The sequence below is a fragment of the Cupressus sempervirens genome, chromosome 8 (genome assembly GCF_028749045.1).
Source record: "Cupressus sempervirens isolate cs-2001-9-10 chromosome 8, ASM2874904v1, whole genome shotgun sequence".
Classification (NCBI taxonomy): domain Eukaryota; kingdom Viridiplantae; phylum Streptophyta; class Pinopsida; order Cupressales; family Cupressaceae; genus Cupressus; species Cupressus sempervirens.
In genome coordinates this window covers 824515032-824534991 of record NC_143125.1, presented here as the reverse complement: position 1 = coordinate 824534991, position 19960 = coordinate 824515032, and positions in this window count along the sequence as shown.

Here is a 19960-nt window from a genome sequence, read left to right as displayed (position 1 = left end):
TTTATCTCAACTTCAAAACTGCCTTCAATAGGCTTGTTTAATTAGCCTTGTCCTGCAAGTAATCTGTACTTTACTCTCAAATTTCCCAAACAACCTAGTGACTTCTTCACCTTTTTCAATATCCTTTACTAAGTTCTTGAAACCCTTTAAATCTCAGCCCTTCAACTTGTGACTGATGAACCTTTCTATGGCTACTCCTATTTGCAACTAGGCCTAATTAGCCCTCCAATTACAAAGCAACTACTCTTTGCATTCATCCCCAACTTTCTAAACCTTGAAACAATATTAAGGAATCTATTAAATAGTAGGATTTCTAAATTTTTTTGCACATCCATTCATATCTAATCACTCTTTCACCAAACCCTTGTTTTAAGGGTTTCTAGCCTAGGGCTCTCTAGAAAAGACCCTTCCCAAAATCTCAAAACCATTCAAATGGTTTAAATACCTTACAATATTCTACCTCAAATTTTTCCAATCAATATTTATCTAATCTAGCCCTCAATTCCTTTTATCCAACCTATGGTGCTCTCCAAGTGCACCTTCACTATTTTGTCCACCAATTACAGTTCTGCCAGTCTATTCTTCTCTATCTTCTCAGAGACCTGCACTCATTTCACAATAAAATACATATTAAAGACATTTTAATCCTCTCTCACAAGTTATAGTGATAAAAAAATAGTGGGAGAGGTATTATTCCATTTTCTCACAAACTACTAAGTGACTGTCACATGTTTGTGACAAACAATGTATTATTCAACTCTGTTACAATAAAAATTTTACAATATATTTAACTCCAATGCTAAAGAGACTCTTAAGAAATAATTGATAGCCTCTTATGAACCTTAAATATTACAAAACACCAAACTTTTCATGCAAAGAAACTTGGAAATGTAACAACAATTATGGACAACAACTAACAGTCACAATGTGACAGTAAAAATAGAGATTTCATTGATTTTTTCTTCTAAACTTGCTTTCTCTTCAACCACCATTTTTTTTTGCATAAATTTCAGAATAAATTATTTTAAAGACCCCTTTCCCTCTAACTATCTTCCAAACCTCTTGGATTGAACCAACTTCCTTGTAACTGTCATAGGACAGTTGTCAAACAATTTTTTTTTATAACATTTTAATGACAGTCATTACTTTTTGTTACCCTTTGTGACTTTTTATGACCAAGCACTTATGAAGCCTTTTATTTCATCCCTAAGGACTTCTAAAATAAATTTATACACTTATAACCTCAACTAACCTAATTCAAGCCTTATTTGGCTTATGTTGCCAACATTGGCAATTTACAAGATATTGCACTTTTAGTGCCTTTTACACCCTTTAGAGGCTTTGATAGCGTTATTACTTTATTTTGGATATTAATATAAACTTGTAACATCTAAATTATCCTATATATCTCTCACATTACATTGAATGACTCTTAACTCCTCGCTTGTGCCACTTGGCCTAAATTTGCCCATTCTTGGCAATATATTATAATTTTGACAATTTCATGCTTCCCTTACATTTGATGGGTTCAATAGCCATAATTCATCATCAAATGACTTGACATGTCTTCATTAGGCATTGATTTCCCTTGGTACCTTCATTGTCTCCTTCATAGCTCTTGCTGTACCTTGTAGCTTCATGTGTCCATTGGGTGCCCCTGCACCATCTACACCCCATAGGTAAATCTACTCTAATAAAAGAGGCAATCAAAAACTAGTTCAATTTGCATTTGTAACCTTGGGCAGGCTCTTAGCAACATGCTCACATTGAACCTTTGGTGTAAAGGAGAAATAGACAGGCTCACAACCCTCAGGAAGGCTTTCTTAGATAAAAAAGTTTTTGAGCAGACACAAATCCTCACTAATAATATTGCTACAATTTTCTTATTTAAATCCAAACAAAGTTGTATTATCTTGGGTAGAGGAGACTACTGTTGTTTGTGGTTAAGGATCTTTTAGGTCAATAGAATCACATGCATTGTGGAATACAATCTGCATAGAAAGAATGAACAAATTAATCTTAAAAGCTACAAAGTACTCTAATAAATCCTTTTCTTCTTTAACTATGCTAAAAAAATCTGGGGCACATGCAATCCTGCATGCCCAAAGAGATTTCTTCAATCAATTTTGGGATTCAATTTTGTAGGTTCTCTGTGTGTTTGTTATGATCTCTATCTACTGAGCATAGCCAGTCTTCATAAATCAACTTGGGAGTTTTTACACTTGTCATGTTTACTTATCAGGCATCACATGGCTATCTTAGTAGTCCCTTGGCAACATTATAATCTATTCTATTTCTTGATTAGTAGGATTAAAAAGTAACTACCTACTGCTGGGCCATTACCATGCCCTTCTCTACTATGGTAACATCACTATAGCAGCTGTTACTTTCATATTTAATATTTACCATTTTAAATAGCTTTAAGTAGTCATTGCTTCAACCATATAGGGTGACAAGAAATCTTGAGCTTTTGGAGCTCTTTTTAGTACTCTCTAGCAGCTCTAATACATCTCATTAAAAAATCTTCTATAGTTCCTTGCATGAGCCAGTACAGTTATCTAACAATTCACATGCTTTGGGTTGATGAAACCACTACTTTGATATCATGGGCAATAGTGGGCTATATCCATCCATATACAATAATACAAGGTGGAGGTCTCAAAAGAAAGTTAGAAGCTGCTACTTCCTTAAGTGATCAGAGAAGAATTCAAAGATGTGTGATGAGGCAAACCCTTGACTTTGGAATGACTTCCAGATCAATATTAACATTATTGTTGGCATGTTTTAAATTCAAATTATTTTTTGTGCAATTGTTGCAAGGCTTGCAAAGCTATACTCCTGAATGTTGTTGTGTCAATAAAGTTCTATTTTCATGATTTGGATTATGAATATGCATTTCTCAATAATAAAGAATTATTTGCTGCATTTCTATTTCTCAAGTTAGAAGTTGCTACTTCCCTAAGTGATGAGGCAAACCCTTGACTTTGGAATGACTTCCAAATCAATATTCGCACTATTGTTGGCATGTTTTAAATTTAATTTGTTAATTATTTTGTGTAATTGTTGGGAGTCTTGCAAAGCTATACTCCTGAATGTTGATGTGTCAATAAAGTTATATTTTCATGATTCAAATTTTGAATGTGCATTTCTCAATAATAAATAATTATTTACTGCATTCATTTTGATAGGTAGTAGCTGTTGCAACAATCTGAGGGCATGTTAGCTACTATAATTAGCTATCATTTGGGCAACACATTTCTATATGCATCAATTATTGTATTGGATTCCCTAATATTACAACACTACACAAAATAGAAAAAATAATTTTTTAAATTATAACCAAAGACATCTTCAATGCAGGGAGAGAATACCTATAAAATGTCCATCTCTCATTCTCGAGGACGCTGACATGTAACTTTCAAAAGGGCAGTAATTTGCCTTTCATTCAAACATTTTGAATATCATTGGCCCTCTACTATTTTACAGACCTATTTAGTTACACCAATGAGTATTCTGCATAAATAGACAGAAACATAGCTAACTTCTACAAAGCATTTCCTGTTCCAAAAGATTTTATTTGAATTACAAAAGCATACCTCCATCGGCAAATAGTTTGGCCTCTGCTGATTTCCAACTTGTTGGCATGGAAAACTAGTATGCTGTATGGTAAATCCATACGTCTCTTGGAAATACTCCACCATAGATTTCATTGTTCCTTTATCATCCATAAGAAACCTATAAAAATAATATAATTAGCAACAAGATTTTGTGTACCATATATAGGTAACTTGTAGCCTCTTTTAATAAGAATATTTCTATTTTCATATTACTAATATTAAGCATCTTGAGAATCTTACATTAATTCTCGGGTGGGTTGAGCAATCAACCTAGAAATACGATATTTCCTTCACATATTTGCTCGATGTGTGACCTCAAATTTTAAACCTCTCAAGGCCTTCTTAATCTGTCTCAGCAGAGATGTCATAATGACTATATTAGACTAAATTTGTTATTTACATCCACATTTTAAAATTATCTTATATAATCCAATTGGGTGTTCATGAAACCTTACCCCTTGATACGATCAACATCAAACAATGGTTTAGATCCCATGTCCCTATTTAAGAGCCAAGCCACAAAATCAATAACATTCAGTGCCTCAATGAAGGTAGTCAATGACATATCTGCAACAAGGGAGATGGTTGTCGATTGTTATATGCAGGTCACCATTCACATGTAAACTTAATAATTACACCTTCTTGATACATAATATAATATAATGATATGGGAAATACTTGCTAATAGAGAAACAACAATTATCCTGATTAGTAAAAGGTTAACAAATAACAAAGTAGAAAAAATAACAAGAAAAAACACTTCAACAAAGATTGGACTTCTATTCCTTCCTACCAATATTAAGTGACAATGCCATTTGAGTTGGTCTTATGCTCTAGTAAAATCCACGCCATCTTTCTAGACCCTCACCAAGCTGTTACCTCCTTCCCAAATCAAGAGAGTAAAAAGATCTTCCAACAGGAGAATACCTACAATGCAAATCAAACTTAATAACTTCCCTTCTCATCCAACTATTCATCCTCTATGAAAACAAATTAAATTAAGTAAAGGTACCTGTGTGTAGGCAACTCACACAACACAATATATAGGACCTACAGAGCTTCTTGAGGAGCATCTGCTTGCCTGCCAGATAAGAATTGACCTAAATGATGAAGGTCTACATGAGCCACAAACTTTATCATCTCTTTGGATAATGATATCTCTTTTTGCAATAGTCTAGTATGTAGTTTGCCTAGTTGTGAAAGTTAACAGCTAAGCATATCTTATGTTTTTTTCAGCAGTTGAGAACAGGGACTTTTAGTTCTTATCCAAGACAATAAAAGAAGCATACAATGTTTTAGAATCTGAAGATGGTGAGCCTTTTGGTGCTGTTGTGGTCTTTGGAGAGGAAGTTGTTGTGAGTTGTCATAACATGAGTTTGAAGAAAACAGATCCAATTGCACATGTAGAGGTTGTGGCTATAAGAGAGGTTAGTAGAAATAATATTGGGGAACTATGCCATTTCTATATTTGGGTATGACTTTTCTTATTTGATTTTCTTTTTTCTCGACCATTCCTTGCCAAACTTAATTGAATTTTATTTTTACAATTGGATTAAACTATTATTTGACTGATTTCTTGCTATTCTAATAATATTATCATTTTGGGAATATGTGTTGTCTCACTTGGGAAGACAATAGTGAAGCCTATTTTCTTTTCAAAAATATTATTCTATTAAAAAGTAGCATCCTTGAGGTTGTAGTTAGAAAAATCCAACTCGGCAGAATTTTGCCACAATAAAAAAACTTGACATGGCAACATAAAATAATGCTGAAGTTTGTTAAAAAAACTTGTATAGATCCTAACACATCATGTATACCAAGAGACATTAGAATAAGCTGTTTGATACTTAAAAATGGTCTTTTTAGAGCTATTAGATTTCAACAATTCATCAATATTATTAGTTTCTTTTCTGAATTTGATTGTGTGAACATCTTCTATCATCACCATTTTGGATCATCATCAAGATGTAAACGCAAAGGAGTAGAAGAAATGCTGATGATGGATTAAGTAGTATAATCTGACACACTAATAATAAAAATTATTCACACAATCAACTCCTAAAAAAACCAATAATAATGGTCTGTTTGTTTAAATAAGCTCTGATAGAGTATAGTAGTTGCATTATTTCCAATTGATGGAACTATCCATAAGATATAAATCCAAACTCTATTTTAGTTCACAAATGAATGCATGTCAGTTTATTGTAGGTTAAGACTACTTAAGACTATGAAGATAAAAAAACATAAGTAAATGAGTTGCAACATTTTCTTTTTCAAGAACATGCCGGGGCCACTGTGCTAGTAATTTAAGGTTTATACACAACTACACCTTATTTTACTTAACAACTAATCATTTTGGTAAGCCTTCAATTGGTCATAATATGGGTTAAGAAGTTAAACTGGACATAATTTTTGGGAGTCAAATTTGAATTGGGATGGGTGATGTCCTGGTCTTGATGCAATATACAGTTGGTGAAGACTACTCAAATTAACTCTTTGAAATTAAAGGGCTGCAATGAAGATGCAACAATTGTCCTTTTCAAGAACATGCTAAGCCCCTGTCTATGGCTCACTTCATTTTAACAAGTTGAAAAATGGTGCCACAACAACTATACAACCATTAGAATACACTCAACAACCATTGGAATACACTCAATACTAGATCCTTTTCCCTATTACTTTGCTGAAATATAGAATCATAGATTCAACTTAAATACCACTCATTTGAATCCAAATGATATCATAATGAAAAAAAATAATGTACTGCAACACTATTCCTATCTAAGATATGACTACAGCGAAAGTAGAGCATTAAATCTTTTACCTTAACATCTCTATCATTTTCTAAGCTAATAGAAAGAGAATTTATAATGTACATAAATGTCTCCTCCAGAATCATTGTGATACTTCATAGCCAATTCCATTCTAATGTTACAAACGGCTTTGCACTATCTATATCTCTAACATGTGAGGCCTTTTAAAACTAGTAATAGTATAGTCATTCATCAATGCTCTAAAGATTGGAATGGTAATTCTTAACCATATCACATAAATGCATATTAAATGCAAGCCCCCAAAAATTAAAAGCTCAGGACTTTTAAAGTGAAACAACTACTGTCCTAATAGATTGATAGTATTAGATCACAAACTTTGAAAATTACACAACGTCATCAAGTCAGTCAAAATCATGTCAGTTCACATCAATAACACCAATAACAACCATCAATGAAACAACATGGACTATGGTTAGGGTTTGAAGATCTTACCATAATGGAGCCAATACCACTCCTAATCAGAAGATCTATATACTGAGGAATGGTATAGTTCATACACGGTTACTATTACATTTCTTATATTGAAGAAATAACTAACACCCCAATCAACATTCCCTGTAGCCAAGTAGTAAAGCACATTGCTTACAATACTCAAAGCATGCGCTACCCCAACAATGACTATTATTCGAGATGTATATTCCCTGAAATATTGCACTTGCTTCCACAATGCTATCATATTTTGCACAACCCCCACAAAATATAAAAACACTTAGCCCAAACAACAAATTACCCACATTACATGCACTTGTAATGTAATCATTTTAATGCTTAAATGGAAATGCTTTAAAAAGACTTATTTATGCCTACCCTGCTCTCTATAGTAAAATTATCATAGCTAGAGCTAGTTGAAGCGAAGCTTACTCCTATAAGCAAATCATCCAAGGTGAGACTGTCATCCAGATATGCTGGAACTGTTGCTTTGATGCCCAATGCAGATGTTGTAGAAAAAACTCCACATGATCAATACTACAAGGGAAAGAAATATATCATTTCAAGTAGGAATACAAACTTGTTTGATGACATGAAAAAGGAAAATATTTCAGCCACTACAACTAGTTTTTGAATTTGAATATAAGGATTAGATTTTTAAAATAAACCATCTAAACAAAACTAAAGGTGGTTTTTTTTCTGTGGATCTGAACACTGGATATTGACATATGTATTGGTCACAAATTAAATCATTTCAAGTAGACTATATAAAGCATTTGAGGACCTGAAAAATAAATTCTTTCAGCCATTGCCATTTGTTGAACATATATGGGGAACAAAACAATTTGGAGCATCATGCAAATAATACATATTATAGACTTTACCTAGATTAGACTTTGAAACTAGATAATGTGAAAAAAATTAAAGGCTGTCGATTATTAAATGATTGATAGATTTGAACACTGCAATTTGATATATCTACTGGTAATGAGCTGAATCATTTCAGGCAGAGCTACAAAGATAAACCCAAGCAGAATGAAAAAATCATTGTAGTGTCATGAAAAAACAAATCAAGGATTAGAAAACAACATTATTTCTGAGGTTCAAAATGACATTATTCTTGAAAATAGTCATGAAAATGGACATAGTTCTACTGGAGGTGCATTAAGTGTAGCAACTGCTGAGCTGCCATCATCATTTCCTGATAGTGGAAAGGAAGGCATGCCTGATCCTAATGTACTTGTATCATCTGAAAGACATTTATAATATTTAGAAAGAATGAGTACGAATCCTTTTCATAGCATTGGCAATGCCTTGAAAGATTGGAAAGAGAGGGTAAAAGTATCAGATATGGCATCATAAGATCCTAATAGAGATGACTCTTCTAAGAAAGTGGATGAGTTGGACATGGATGGGGGAGAGGAGTTTCAATTTGTGTGTGAAGGAGATTAGGGTCATGCCTAAGCATTAGGTACTGCTACTGCTGATCAACTTGACCAGAACCTGAATACAAAAAATTCAATTATGGAGAAAGAATATGTTAGTGTGATGGAGAATTCATACTTTTTAAATGAGACTAAAGAAATAGAAGTAGAAGATAACCCTATCTTAGAGAAGAGTCTTAAAAGCATCAAGAATAAATCAAAGACAGAGTATGATATAGTTATTGGAAATGAATCATCATTTTCAACAAAAAGTGTGAATGTTGACATGGCTTTAAATCACAAAAATCAAGCAAGGGATCAACTTGGAAGTTTTGTGTCAATTGAAAGACAACATCAACATAAAACTCTATACCCAAATAATGTGTCAACCATTAGTGACTCTTCTTGGACTGAGGAAGATAACACAAAATTGAGGAAGGACATTAAGATGATATTCAAGGAACATCACAATGCTTCTGAAAATGCTTCAGTAGTTTGGGTAAAGTATGACCAACTTACTACAAGGATTTCACAAGACTTGGCAGAGTAGTTAAGATTGATCATCTCATTACATACAATTAAGAGAGTATGATGGGTTAAAGGTGAATAATTAACAAATTCCAGGACATAATAACAAAGAAATTAGATTATAGAAAACTGCTTACAAACTAATTAACTAATGGTATGGTCCACCTTAAGATCATAGGTTGGTAGATACTAGTTAAGGTTTCATTTTCTAAATAACATAGGTTATTAATAAGCTAATTAAAGGTCTAGAATTGGGAACAGGTGAATAATAAAAAAATTCCATGAGGTAATAGAAAAGAAATTAAATCATGGAAAAATTCCTTCAAACAAGTTAACCAAAAGTTTGGTCCACTTAATAATCATAGACTGGAAGATACTAGTTAAGGTTCCAATATCTAAATAATTGAAGAATGATAATGCACAATTCAAAGGTCCAATTATAGAACAAGTCATTGAGTTATTGGCTAATCTATTCATTGTTTCCACCACCCTATCTCAGAATGACCACTTGAAGAAAAGCTCTGAGGTTTGACACCATAAACCTCCTCCAACAACTCCCATTTCTTGCAGAAATTAAGAAATGTAAGACCATATTTATATGGTTCAATTATTGGTTCTAATGGAAAAAAAAAGTTGAGTATTGGTCCCTGATTTAAGTTTTAAGTTTCTAGATTCATCCTAGTGATGTTCACACAAAAGAAGGCCAATGAACCAAGCTACTGTTGATATTCAAATAGAGAAGATTTCATTTCCCACATTAATACCTTGATACTCAAGAGAGACATTGAGCAACTCACAATTTTAGGCTACATACCATATTTAGTTGCATTTAAAATTGAGGCATGTGGACAGAGAAAGCAACCAACACACCAACAAAATACACTTTTTAGAGTACATCTATGTCTTGAAGTCCTCAAAAGCACCATATCAATTTGTATATCCACCTTGATAACTTATGTATTTGGCTTCAAAGTTTTGATATTACACGACATTAGAAAGATGCAAATTACTCCATATATTGCAACTTTTCACCTTTCTGACATAATTGATTTTTCTAATTGCTTCGTTGAATAGTTATAGTTTCAGATTTCCATGCATGTAGTAAACCCATTTTGACTCTAGAAGATATTTTCAATAAATTCAATACATTTAGGTAGTAAGCTCTATGAGATATAGACTGGCAATACAACTAATAAATTTCTTATTCATTTTACCAACTAATTGAAAATGTATGTCAAATTTTCAAACACAAAAATTGAGTAGTTCTCAAGTTAAAACAAGAAGATATTAATGGTTGCATACAAAAGTAAACGCAAGATTAGAAGATTAAAAAATAGTGCCATATTGTAGAATAGGCTGAAATAGAAATTTTACACTCAAGAACCTCAAATTTTAGAACTGAGCATCATTTTCTTTTTACCAAAAGTAGGTTTGGTAATAAATCAAAATATATTCTATATTGCTTATTCATCAAGAATTATGAAATGTCATCAATTGAAGCCATTCAATTTTGTGTGCAAGTAGGAATGTTAGAAAGTAGTTACCTTGTCAACTGAGGTATTTTGCCTACAAACAATATTTGCACTTCCAATATCACCCTTGGTAGAGAACTTCACCCCTCCCTTGGTCATGGAAATAACAACCCCATGAAAAATAATAACAATGTATTAGTACCTCTACAAATTTTTCAAGTATAAAACTCACATAAAAAGCCCATTTTTTTGTGTCCAAAACTTCAAAAACTCCCACATCAACACTAGGGCAGTGCATGATCAAGGTTGTATAACCATACAACATCAATGTTTCTGCCCTCTCACAAATCTTCGTACCCATTCAAATAAAAATTTCACTAACGTAAAACAAATAAAAAACTAGATTCATATAGTGCACTATATGATGTCCCAAACTAACTAACAAAACTCGTAGAAGTATAGCCCCCAACAAAGTGTGGCTCTATGAGACATTTCATTTCAGATACTAGCAAAAATCAAAACAATCAACACTTTAGTTCCTTTGCAAACAAAGAAGCAGTCTAATAGAGGTAAAAAAGAAAGAATTAAAGAAAGGGTAACTGGGATAAGTAAAATGAGCTATAAATGCTCAGAATCACAAAATTGCTTCTATTTCTATAGTACTTCCCCAAACACACAGACAGTCACACTTATTAAATAAAACTGTCATATTGCAAACATAACAATAAAAGGAAAAATTTGGCAAGACAATTTTAACCGGCATTTTTGACAAATTCTACAAGAATACAGATGAGAATACTAAAGTACAAAAACCTGGAACCTTGAAATAGATACAAATTATCTGAACAAAGTAAAATTATTTTCCTGTCTTGCTTAATATACAAAATAGGCCCAACATCATACCTGTGTCACCAATGGTGCTCAAGTCTTTGCAGATATGAGCAAACTCTTGTGATGGCATCCTCACAATGGATTGATACTCCAACTTAGGAATACCCAAATTTTCAGTGTCAATATCCATTAATTTCATTTCAAAGTCAGAGATCTTATCCTGGTCTGATTCAAACATTTGAAAAAATTGTAAGTGTTAGAATTAATAATCTTTCTTTGGTTGGATTTATTTATTTATTAGGATAAACTAAGGTATCTCTTATGTATTATTTATTTGTCCTCTAGTCCACATGTAAAGGACATGTCATTCTTGTCCTATTGTCCACTTGTGAGGACAACTCATTTTTGTATTTCCTTTAATAAGGAAAATAGATATTCCTCCTTAAGAGGAACTTGACACTTTGCACACACCTTTTATGAATGTGGCATTCATAGAAATGGGAGTTACATATGCAAAGCCATGCAACTCCTTTCTCATCTCTTTAAAAGAGGTGCTTCTCTCTTTGATTTTCATCTAGTCTCCATTATTCACATCAAGTTTTTGATGCTATTGTAAATGAGCTATTTTGCTCCATTTCTTCTCTCTCTCTCTCTCTCTCTCTCTCTCTCTCTCTTAGGCTTTTGCCTCATTCATAATACTCACAAGATATTTTCTTTACTTTCCCCTTATCAAATCCTTGTCTCTTGTATTGCTTCCTCTTTGGTATTTCTCCATTGATCTTGCATCATTTGTATGGTAAAACTCTTCTTGCTCTCTTGGATTAAATCTATTATTTCATGCTATTTTATTTTATTATATTTTATCATTTCAATCACTTTTTCTTACATGGTATCAGAGCTACTAATCCTTGTTTTGAGCTTGTGTGAAGGGTTCATTAGAAGAGCTTGATATTGTGAATATCTTGAAGTTTGAAATATTGAAAGTCTTATCTTATTCTTTTGCAGATTTTCTTCTTTCTTATTCATTCTAACCCTCTTTGGAAGGCTTGCTGCCAAAGAGTTTTTCATTTTTTATTTTTTTCTAACCTCCTTTGGAAGGCTTGCCACCAAAGGATTCTTTATTTTTAATTTTTTTTATTATATCTAACCCTATTTCTATTGCAGGCTTTTTAAGTTTTTGAAATTCAAGTTTTTTTTTTTTTTTTTTTTTTCTGTTTTTGTTTTAGAAAAGAAAGTACAACAGTTCGTATTTTTCTTATATCTCATAATCTATGATCTGGATTTGGTTAAAATTTTAACAGCATTTAGAAAATATAAAAAATAATTTTTTTTAAAAAATTTTATTTGTATCAGAATAGTATTACAAAAGTTATTATACTATATGTGCAGTATTATTTATTTTTCAAGTTTTAAGACAACAGTTCGTATTTTTATGATAACTCTCAATCCGTGATCTGGATTTGGCTGAAATTTGAATAGCATTTAGAAGACATAAAAATGAAAAAATAGTTTAAATTTTATTGAAAATAGAGTTAAATGAAAAAATTTATCGCTCTCTGTGTGTAACACATTTTTTCAGTTTTTCAAATTTTTATTTTTCCCATTTCTTCAATCTAACCAGTGGTTTTGTAGGGAACATTTTAGTTTTTAATTTTGACTCTCTAAATCTCTTAATAATTATTTAACATTCTTGTGGATAATAAGTCTCACTTTTTTATTTCAAATCTAATATTTAAAATTTAAATGTAATTTTTAAATCATGTCAACTTTAATTCCAGAAATCAAGTTAAATAACTCAAATTATCATGCTTGGAAAACTCATCTTTCATTTATATTCCATTTAAAGCATATTTTAGATGTTGCTACTGACCCTTTTGTAGTTCTTGGTACCTCGGCTACACAAGATGAAAAAAATGCATGGAATACTAAAAATGAGGAAGCCCTTGGCCTCATTGGTATATCTCTTAACCCAGATTTATATGTTCTAATTTTTCATTGCACTAATGCCCATGAAGCTTGAGATATTTTAAAGCAAACGTATGACAGGCCATCTGAATCACGCAGGATTCAATTGCAAGAAAATTTGGAAGACTTAAGGTATATTGATTTCAAATCCATGGATGAATTTTTACTTAAATTTGATTATATTAAAAGTCAACTAATTGGATTAGGCGTTACTCTCACTAGTATTAGATTAATTACCATTATTTTAAAGAAATTTCTTCCTAGACAATTTCAACAATTTATTACTAATGTTCATTCTCAACTTGCTATTCCTACTTTGTCTACTCAATTAACTTATAGTATTTTTCAAAATTTGTTTCGTCAAGAGGAAGCTAAGTTATTACAATTTGGTACTCTTAGATTTAATGAACATGCATTTGTGTCTAAAAATCAAAATCAAAATCTTAGATCATCTTATCATGCTCCAAATAATAATCAAAATCAAAATTTTAATACTCACAATTTCAATAATAATCATAACAATCATAACTTTAATAATCATCACAATAATAACAACTTATTTAATTCTAGACCTTCTTTTAACAACAATAATAATCAAAATACAAATCGTAATAATAACCATCCTAATCAATATAATAGTCCTAATAAAAAATCTCATTGTACTTATTGTGGAAAAGATGGTCATTTGACTAACAATTGTTTTAAAAAGAAAAATGATAAGCAACCTATCAATAAAAATAATAAAAAATCTCATGGTAATCAATCTCGTCATGCTTTTACTATAAGTTACAATGCCTCTAAACGATTAGAATGGATAGTTGATAGCGGTGCTTCTCAACATGTTACATCTCATAAAGAAGTTTTTGATTCTTTGCAACCCAATCCTTTGAATACTCCAATTCAATTAGCTGATAATCATAGTTGCAAAGTTGAAGGATTTGGTGATGTTAATGTTCCAAATGGAAAGTTACATGATGTTCTTTATGTTCCTGACTTGAAAACCAATCTCCTTTCAGTTGCTAAATTATGTCAAGATTATAAAGTTGAATTTCAGAAGGACATGTGTTCTATTATTGATCCTAGCACTAATGCTGTTGTTGCTAATGCTAAGTTGGGTCATGATAGCTTATTCAAGTTTTATGAGTTTACCTCTTCAAGGTACTCTTTGCAAGAAAATATTGATTTTAATGTGGCATGAAAGGCTTGGTCATTTGAATTCTGATTATATATCATTGATGCTAAAATTTCATATGGTTGAAGGATTACCTCATATTGTTCCATCTAAGATTACATGCACTGGGTGCATGAGTGAAAAAATGCATTGGGAGCCCTTTTCCCATGGTTCATCATGAAGGGCATCTCATAAGTTACAATTGATTCATAGTGATCTTTTAGGACCTATAGAAAATATCTCCATTCAAGGATCAAGGTATGCTCTTACTCTCATTCATGATTTTACTAGAAGAATTTGGATATATTTCTTACATAATAAAGATCAAGTACTTGATACATTTTCGAATTTCATATGTTAGTAGAAAGGCAATTTTATTCTAAGATAAAGATTCTTCGAATTGATAATGGTACTAAATATGTTAATAATGCCTTTTATTCTTACTTAAGATCATTTGGTATTAAACATCAGCTTACCATTCCTTATACACCACAAAAAAATGGTGTAGCGAAAAGGAATAATAGAACTACTGTGGAAATGGCCAGATGCATGTTACATGCAAAAAATATGAATTATAAGTTTTGGGCTGAAGCTATGTCTTGTGCCACTTATATTCTTAATAGAACTCCTACTAAAGCTTTGAGGGATATAACTCCTGAAGAAGCTTGGTTAGGTAGAAAGCCCAATTTACAACACTTAAAGATATTTGGATCTATTGCTTATGTTCATACACCCAAACAAAAAAGGCATAAATTAGATGCTAAATCTTCTCCATTTATATTTTTTGGGTATGATGAAAATACTAAAGGTTATAGAGTCTATAATCCTCTTACTAACAAAGTTCAAATTGCAAGAGATATTTGTATTGCAGAAAATGACGTACATGATTGTTCCAAGGTTCAAGATGATGAATTTAGTGGAAGTAATATTGTAGTAGTGGAGGACCAACCTCCTTCTCTAAACCCTACTCCTCAAGTATCTTCTTTTATTCCTCCTATTTCTTCTAATTCTAGTAATGATGTTGATACTAATGATGCATTTATAGATCATGACTCTTCTTCTAGTGATGAATCTATTACTAATAAGAGAAGACCTAAATGGGTTCAAGGTTTACTTAATGAAAGAGATGATTATCTTACTAGATTTGGTGGACTTAAACCTAGGAGAATTAATTATTGTAATTATAGTTTGATGACTTCTCTCATGAACTCTAATGATCCTCAAACCTTTGAACAAGCTAAGATTCAACCTCATTGGCAAAAAGCTATGCAAGAGGAATATGATACTTTAATCTCTAATGAAACTTGAGATTTAGTCTCTTTGCCTCATGGTAAGAATTTAGTTTCATGAAAGTGGTTATATAAAACCAAACTCAATGCAAATAATGAAATTAGTAAGTTTAAAGCTAGACTAGTAGCTAGGGGAATTTTCCAAATTGAAGGTTTAGATTACAATGAAACTTTTGCACCAGTTGCTAAAATGCCTACTATAAAAATTGTGCTTTCTTTAGCTTCAAAAATGAATTGGCCTATTCATCAAATGGATGTTAAAAGTGCCTTTTTAAATGATGATTTACATGAAAAAATTTATATGGCTCAACCACCAGATTTTATCAAAGAAGGTAATGAGCATTTAGTATGTAAACTAAAAAAATCTATTTATGGTTTAAAGCAATCTCCAAGAGAGTGGTATTCCAAAATTAATGCCTTTTTTATTTCTCAAAGTTTTGATAGAAGTAAAAATGATCCTAACTTATACATTACACATATTCAAGATGATATTATCATTATTATTCTATATGTTGATGATTTGATTCTTACTTCAAGTTCTAACAACTTGATTTCTGATATTAAGTTTCAACTCAATCAAAAATTTCAAATGACTGATTTAGGAATTTTACATTACTTTTTACGAATGCAAATATGGCAAACACCTAAGGGCATTTTTCTTTCTCAAAGAAAGTGTGCTCAAGATCTTTTGGATAGGTTTCAAATGAATGATTCTAACCATGTTTCTATTCCATGTAAATTAGGAACTAAGTTAATGGTTGATACAAACACTCCTTTTGTTGATGCTACCTCTTATAGAAAACTTGTAGGAAGTTTAAATTATCTCACCCTTACTAGACCCGATATTGCATATAGTGTTGGTTTAGTTTCAAGATTTATGTCCAAACCTCAACAAACACACTTTAAAGTAGCTAAAAGAATATTAAGATATATCAAAGGAACTCTTAATCTAGCTTTATTTTATGATGCCAGTTCTACTTTTACTTTACAAGGATTTATTGATTCTGATTTAGGTGGAGATCCCAGCGATGGGAAATCTACTGGTGGTTATTGTTTCTTTGTTGGTTCAGGTGCTATATCTTGAAAAAGTAAGAAAGACACCTCTGTTTCTCTATGTTCTACGGGAGATAAATATAAAAGTTGTACTTATGCATCTAAAGAAGCTCTATGGCTTAGAAGAATTCTTGAAGATTTGGGTCTACCTCAACAAGAAACTACACCTTTGTATTGTGACAATCAAAGTGTAATAGCCTTGGCAAAGAATCCTATCTACCATGCAAAGTCAAAGCATATTTCTCTCCACCACCACTTCATTAGAGAACACATTGAAGAAAAGAAAGTGTCCCTCATCTATTGCAAGGATGAAGATCAAGTTAATGATATTTTGACAAAAGCTCTTTCTAGAGAGAAATTTGAATTTCATCGTAAGAACTTGGGTTTGATACCCTTTGATGTAATCTCCCCAAGTAAAGATTAAAGGGGGATGTTAGAATTAATAATCTTTCCTTGGTTGTATTTATTTATTTATTGGAATAAACCAAGGTATCCCTTATGTATTATTTATTTATCCTCTAGTCCACATGTAAAGGACATGTCATTCTTGTCCTGTTGTCCACTTGTGAGGACAACTCATTTTTGTATTTCCTTTAATAAGGAAAATAGAAATTCCTCCTTAGGAGGAACTTGACACTTTGCACACACCTTTTATGAATGTGGCATTCATAGAAATGGGAGTTACACATGCAAAGACATGCAACTCCTTTCTCATCTCTTTAAAAGAGATGCTTCTCTCTCTCATTTTCATCTAGTCTCCATTATTCACATCAAGTTTTTGATGCTATTGTAAATGAGCTATTTTGCTCCATTCCCCCCCCCCCGTCTCTCTCTCTCTCTCTCTCTCTCTCTCTCTCTCTCTCTCTCTCTCTCTCTCTCTCTCTCTCTCTCTCTCTCTCTCATTCTTAGGCTTTTGCCTCATTTATAATACTCATAAGGGGTTTTCTTTGCTTTCCTCTTATCAAATCCTTGTCTCTTGTGTTGCTTCCTCTTTGGTATTGCTCCATTGATCTTGTATCATTTGTATGGTAAAACTCTTCTTGCTCTCTTGGATTAAATCTATTATTTCATGCTATTTCATTTTATTATATTTTATCATTTCAATCACTTTTTCTTACAGTAAGAAAGTAGTCACATTTATTTGTCATTTAGTTTTCAGAAATATAAATTTAGAAACAAGAAAAATTACAAAATAAAATTTGGCACCATATCATTAAATATATCAGGGAACAACAAATAACATGAACACTTTATTTTGCACAAGGAGACACAAATCAAATTCCAATTTTCTATTTTAAGAAATGGGGCCATTCCTATACAAATACCAGAACAACATAGAAAAGTAGGAAAAAAGAGAAAAAAGCTAACAAAAAGGGGGCTAGAATAAGATAAAATGATACATGACACCAAAAATGATAGCATCACAATTTAGTTTTGCTCTTATTTTTTCTCTTATTTTTTATTTTTAAATATAATTCTAAACTGCTAAAACAAATAAGAAATAAAATATAATGTCTATACAACTATTACTTGTACTATTCACTCGTAGAAAGTTTAATTTATCATGAAAGATCTCTTTGAATCCTCATACTCTTACTTTCTTTGATAATCATTTGTATCGAACAATCATTTGTATGTAACAGTATTTTTCCAAATCTCTTTAGAGATATTGTTTATTTAATATATTTTAATTGTTACCATAAAACTTAAACCTACTACCAACATTGGCCATTGGAGGTAGACACATAATAGCTATGGGTTTTACCAGCAAAAACCCATGGTTGATTTGGGTAATTCTATTGTTGTTCATGTAGATCAACCAACCCTTTAGTAAACATTGCTAAACAAAAATCAGCATAGAAGAATAATTGAATACTAGATTAGAAAAAAATTAACGCGCATATTACTTGGTGGAGGAGGCAACAAGGTTGAGCTATAATGTGCCATGCAACTTTCTAAGCTAGCCATAGCTCCAAGATGAGTTCCATTCTCAGTCGCACCTAGCACTTGGTTAATTATAGTGGATAAGCATGAGCTACAGTCACTGAGATTCATGACATCTTTCTAGCACTGGAGGAAACCAAATGTTTGGTAGGTCATGGAGGTGTTTGTTTGTCCAAAAGAAAATAGATCAGGCAAACAAAGGGCTTCATTTGATAAGTTTTTTAGAAGCGCCTTAACTGCCGCACTAAACAAATTAGGGTCCGGATCCACTTTCAACACCAACCCTACCCTCTGCAAAAACTATGTGAAAATTGATAGAAAACCCAAATGAACTCGTGCAAAAGACATAAAGTAGGAAATGTGTTTTTTTTTTGAGATGTATAAGCCCCGTGTTGGTTGAAATTTTGACCAACTTGGGCATGGATTAAAAAAAAATGACATTTGTCCTTGTCTATTCTGACTAATTTGACCCCATTTTAATAGATGGTCAAAAATTTTGGTCTAAAAATGGGGTTAAATGTACTAGTGTCTCTAATGGTAACTTCTTCTGAGGCTTGTTCAAAGAAGGTTTAAAATTTGTCTTTAAAATTGGTAACGTGTCGAGATGCTCTACTATTGATGATACAAGTGTTGTTATTAGAGTTTAATTCACTTGAAAGAGCTAAGTAAAAGGCATAGTTTTCTCTACTTTCTTTCTCTTCACCCTCTTCTTTGATTTCTACCAAGGCTACTTGAATTCTTTTCTTTTTAGGACAAAATTTGTGGGGGTGACCAATTTTTTCACATTTAAAATATCTAACTTTTGACCAATCATGTTGCTTGTAAGATTTGTTAGACTCCTTTTTGTTTTATTTGCACTTTCTCTTCTTATTTGATTTTACACGAAGATCTTGGATTTCTCCCTCTTGATTTGTACGTAGTCCTCTCGAGACTAGTCTAGATTCTTTTTGAGTGAATTCATTTTTTAATATATCAAATTTTGGAAGTTCAAGTCGAGAGCTTAATCCTCAAATGAATGTTTCCCATGATAGTGGAAGACCTCTCAGTGCTATCATTCTGAGTTCTTTTTCATCAACTTGGCTGTCCATTGTTGCAAGTTGATCTTTTAGTTCAGAAATTCTTAAAAAATATGAGGTGATTGATTCTCCATTTTTCATCTTTATGTATAGTAGATCTTGTTTTAAAGTTAATAATCTACTAGTATTCTTGATTTTTGTAAGAATTTGCCTCCTTAGGGAAAAATTCACCCAAGAACTAAGAACTCAAACACAAGCACAACTATAGACTACAAAGGAGTATGATCAAAATAAAAATGTATTCAATTCAATATACATTGAGAGTACACTAGGAGTGCTTGTATATAAAGACCTCTAAGATTGCCTCGATATCTGCTACATGATAAG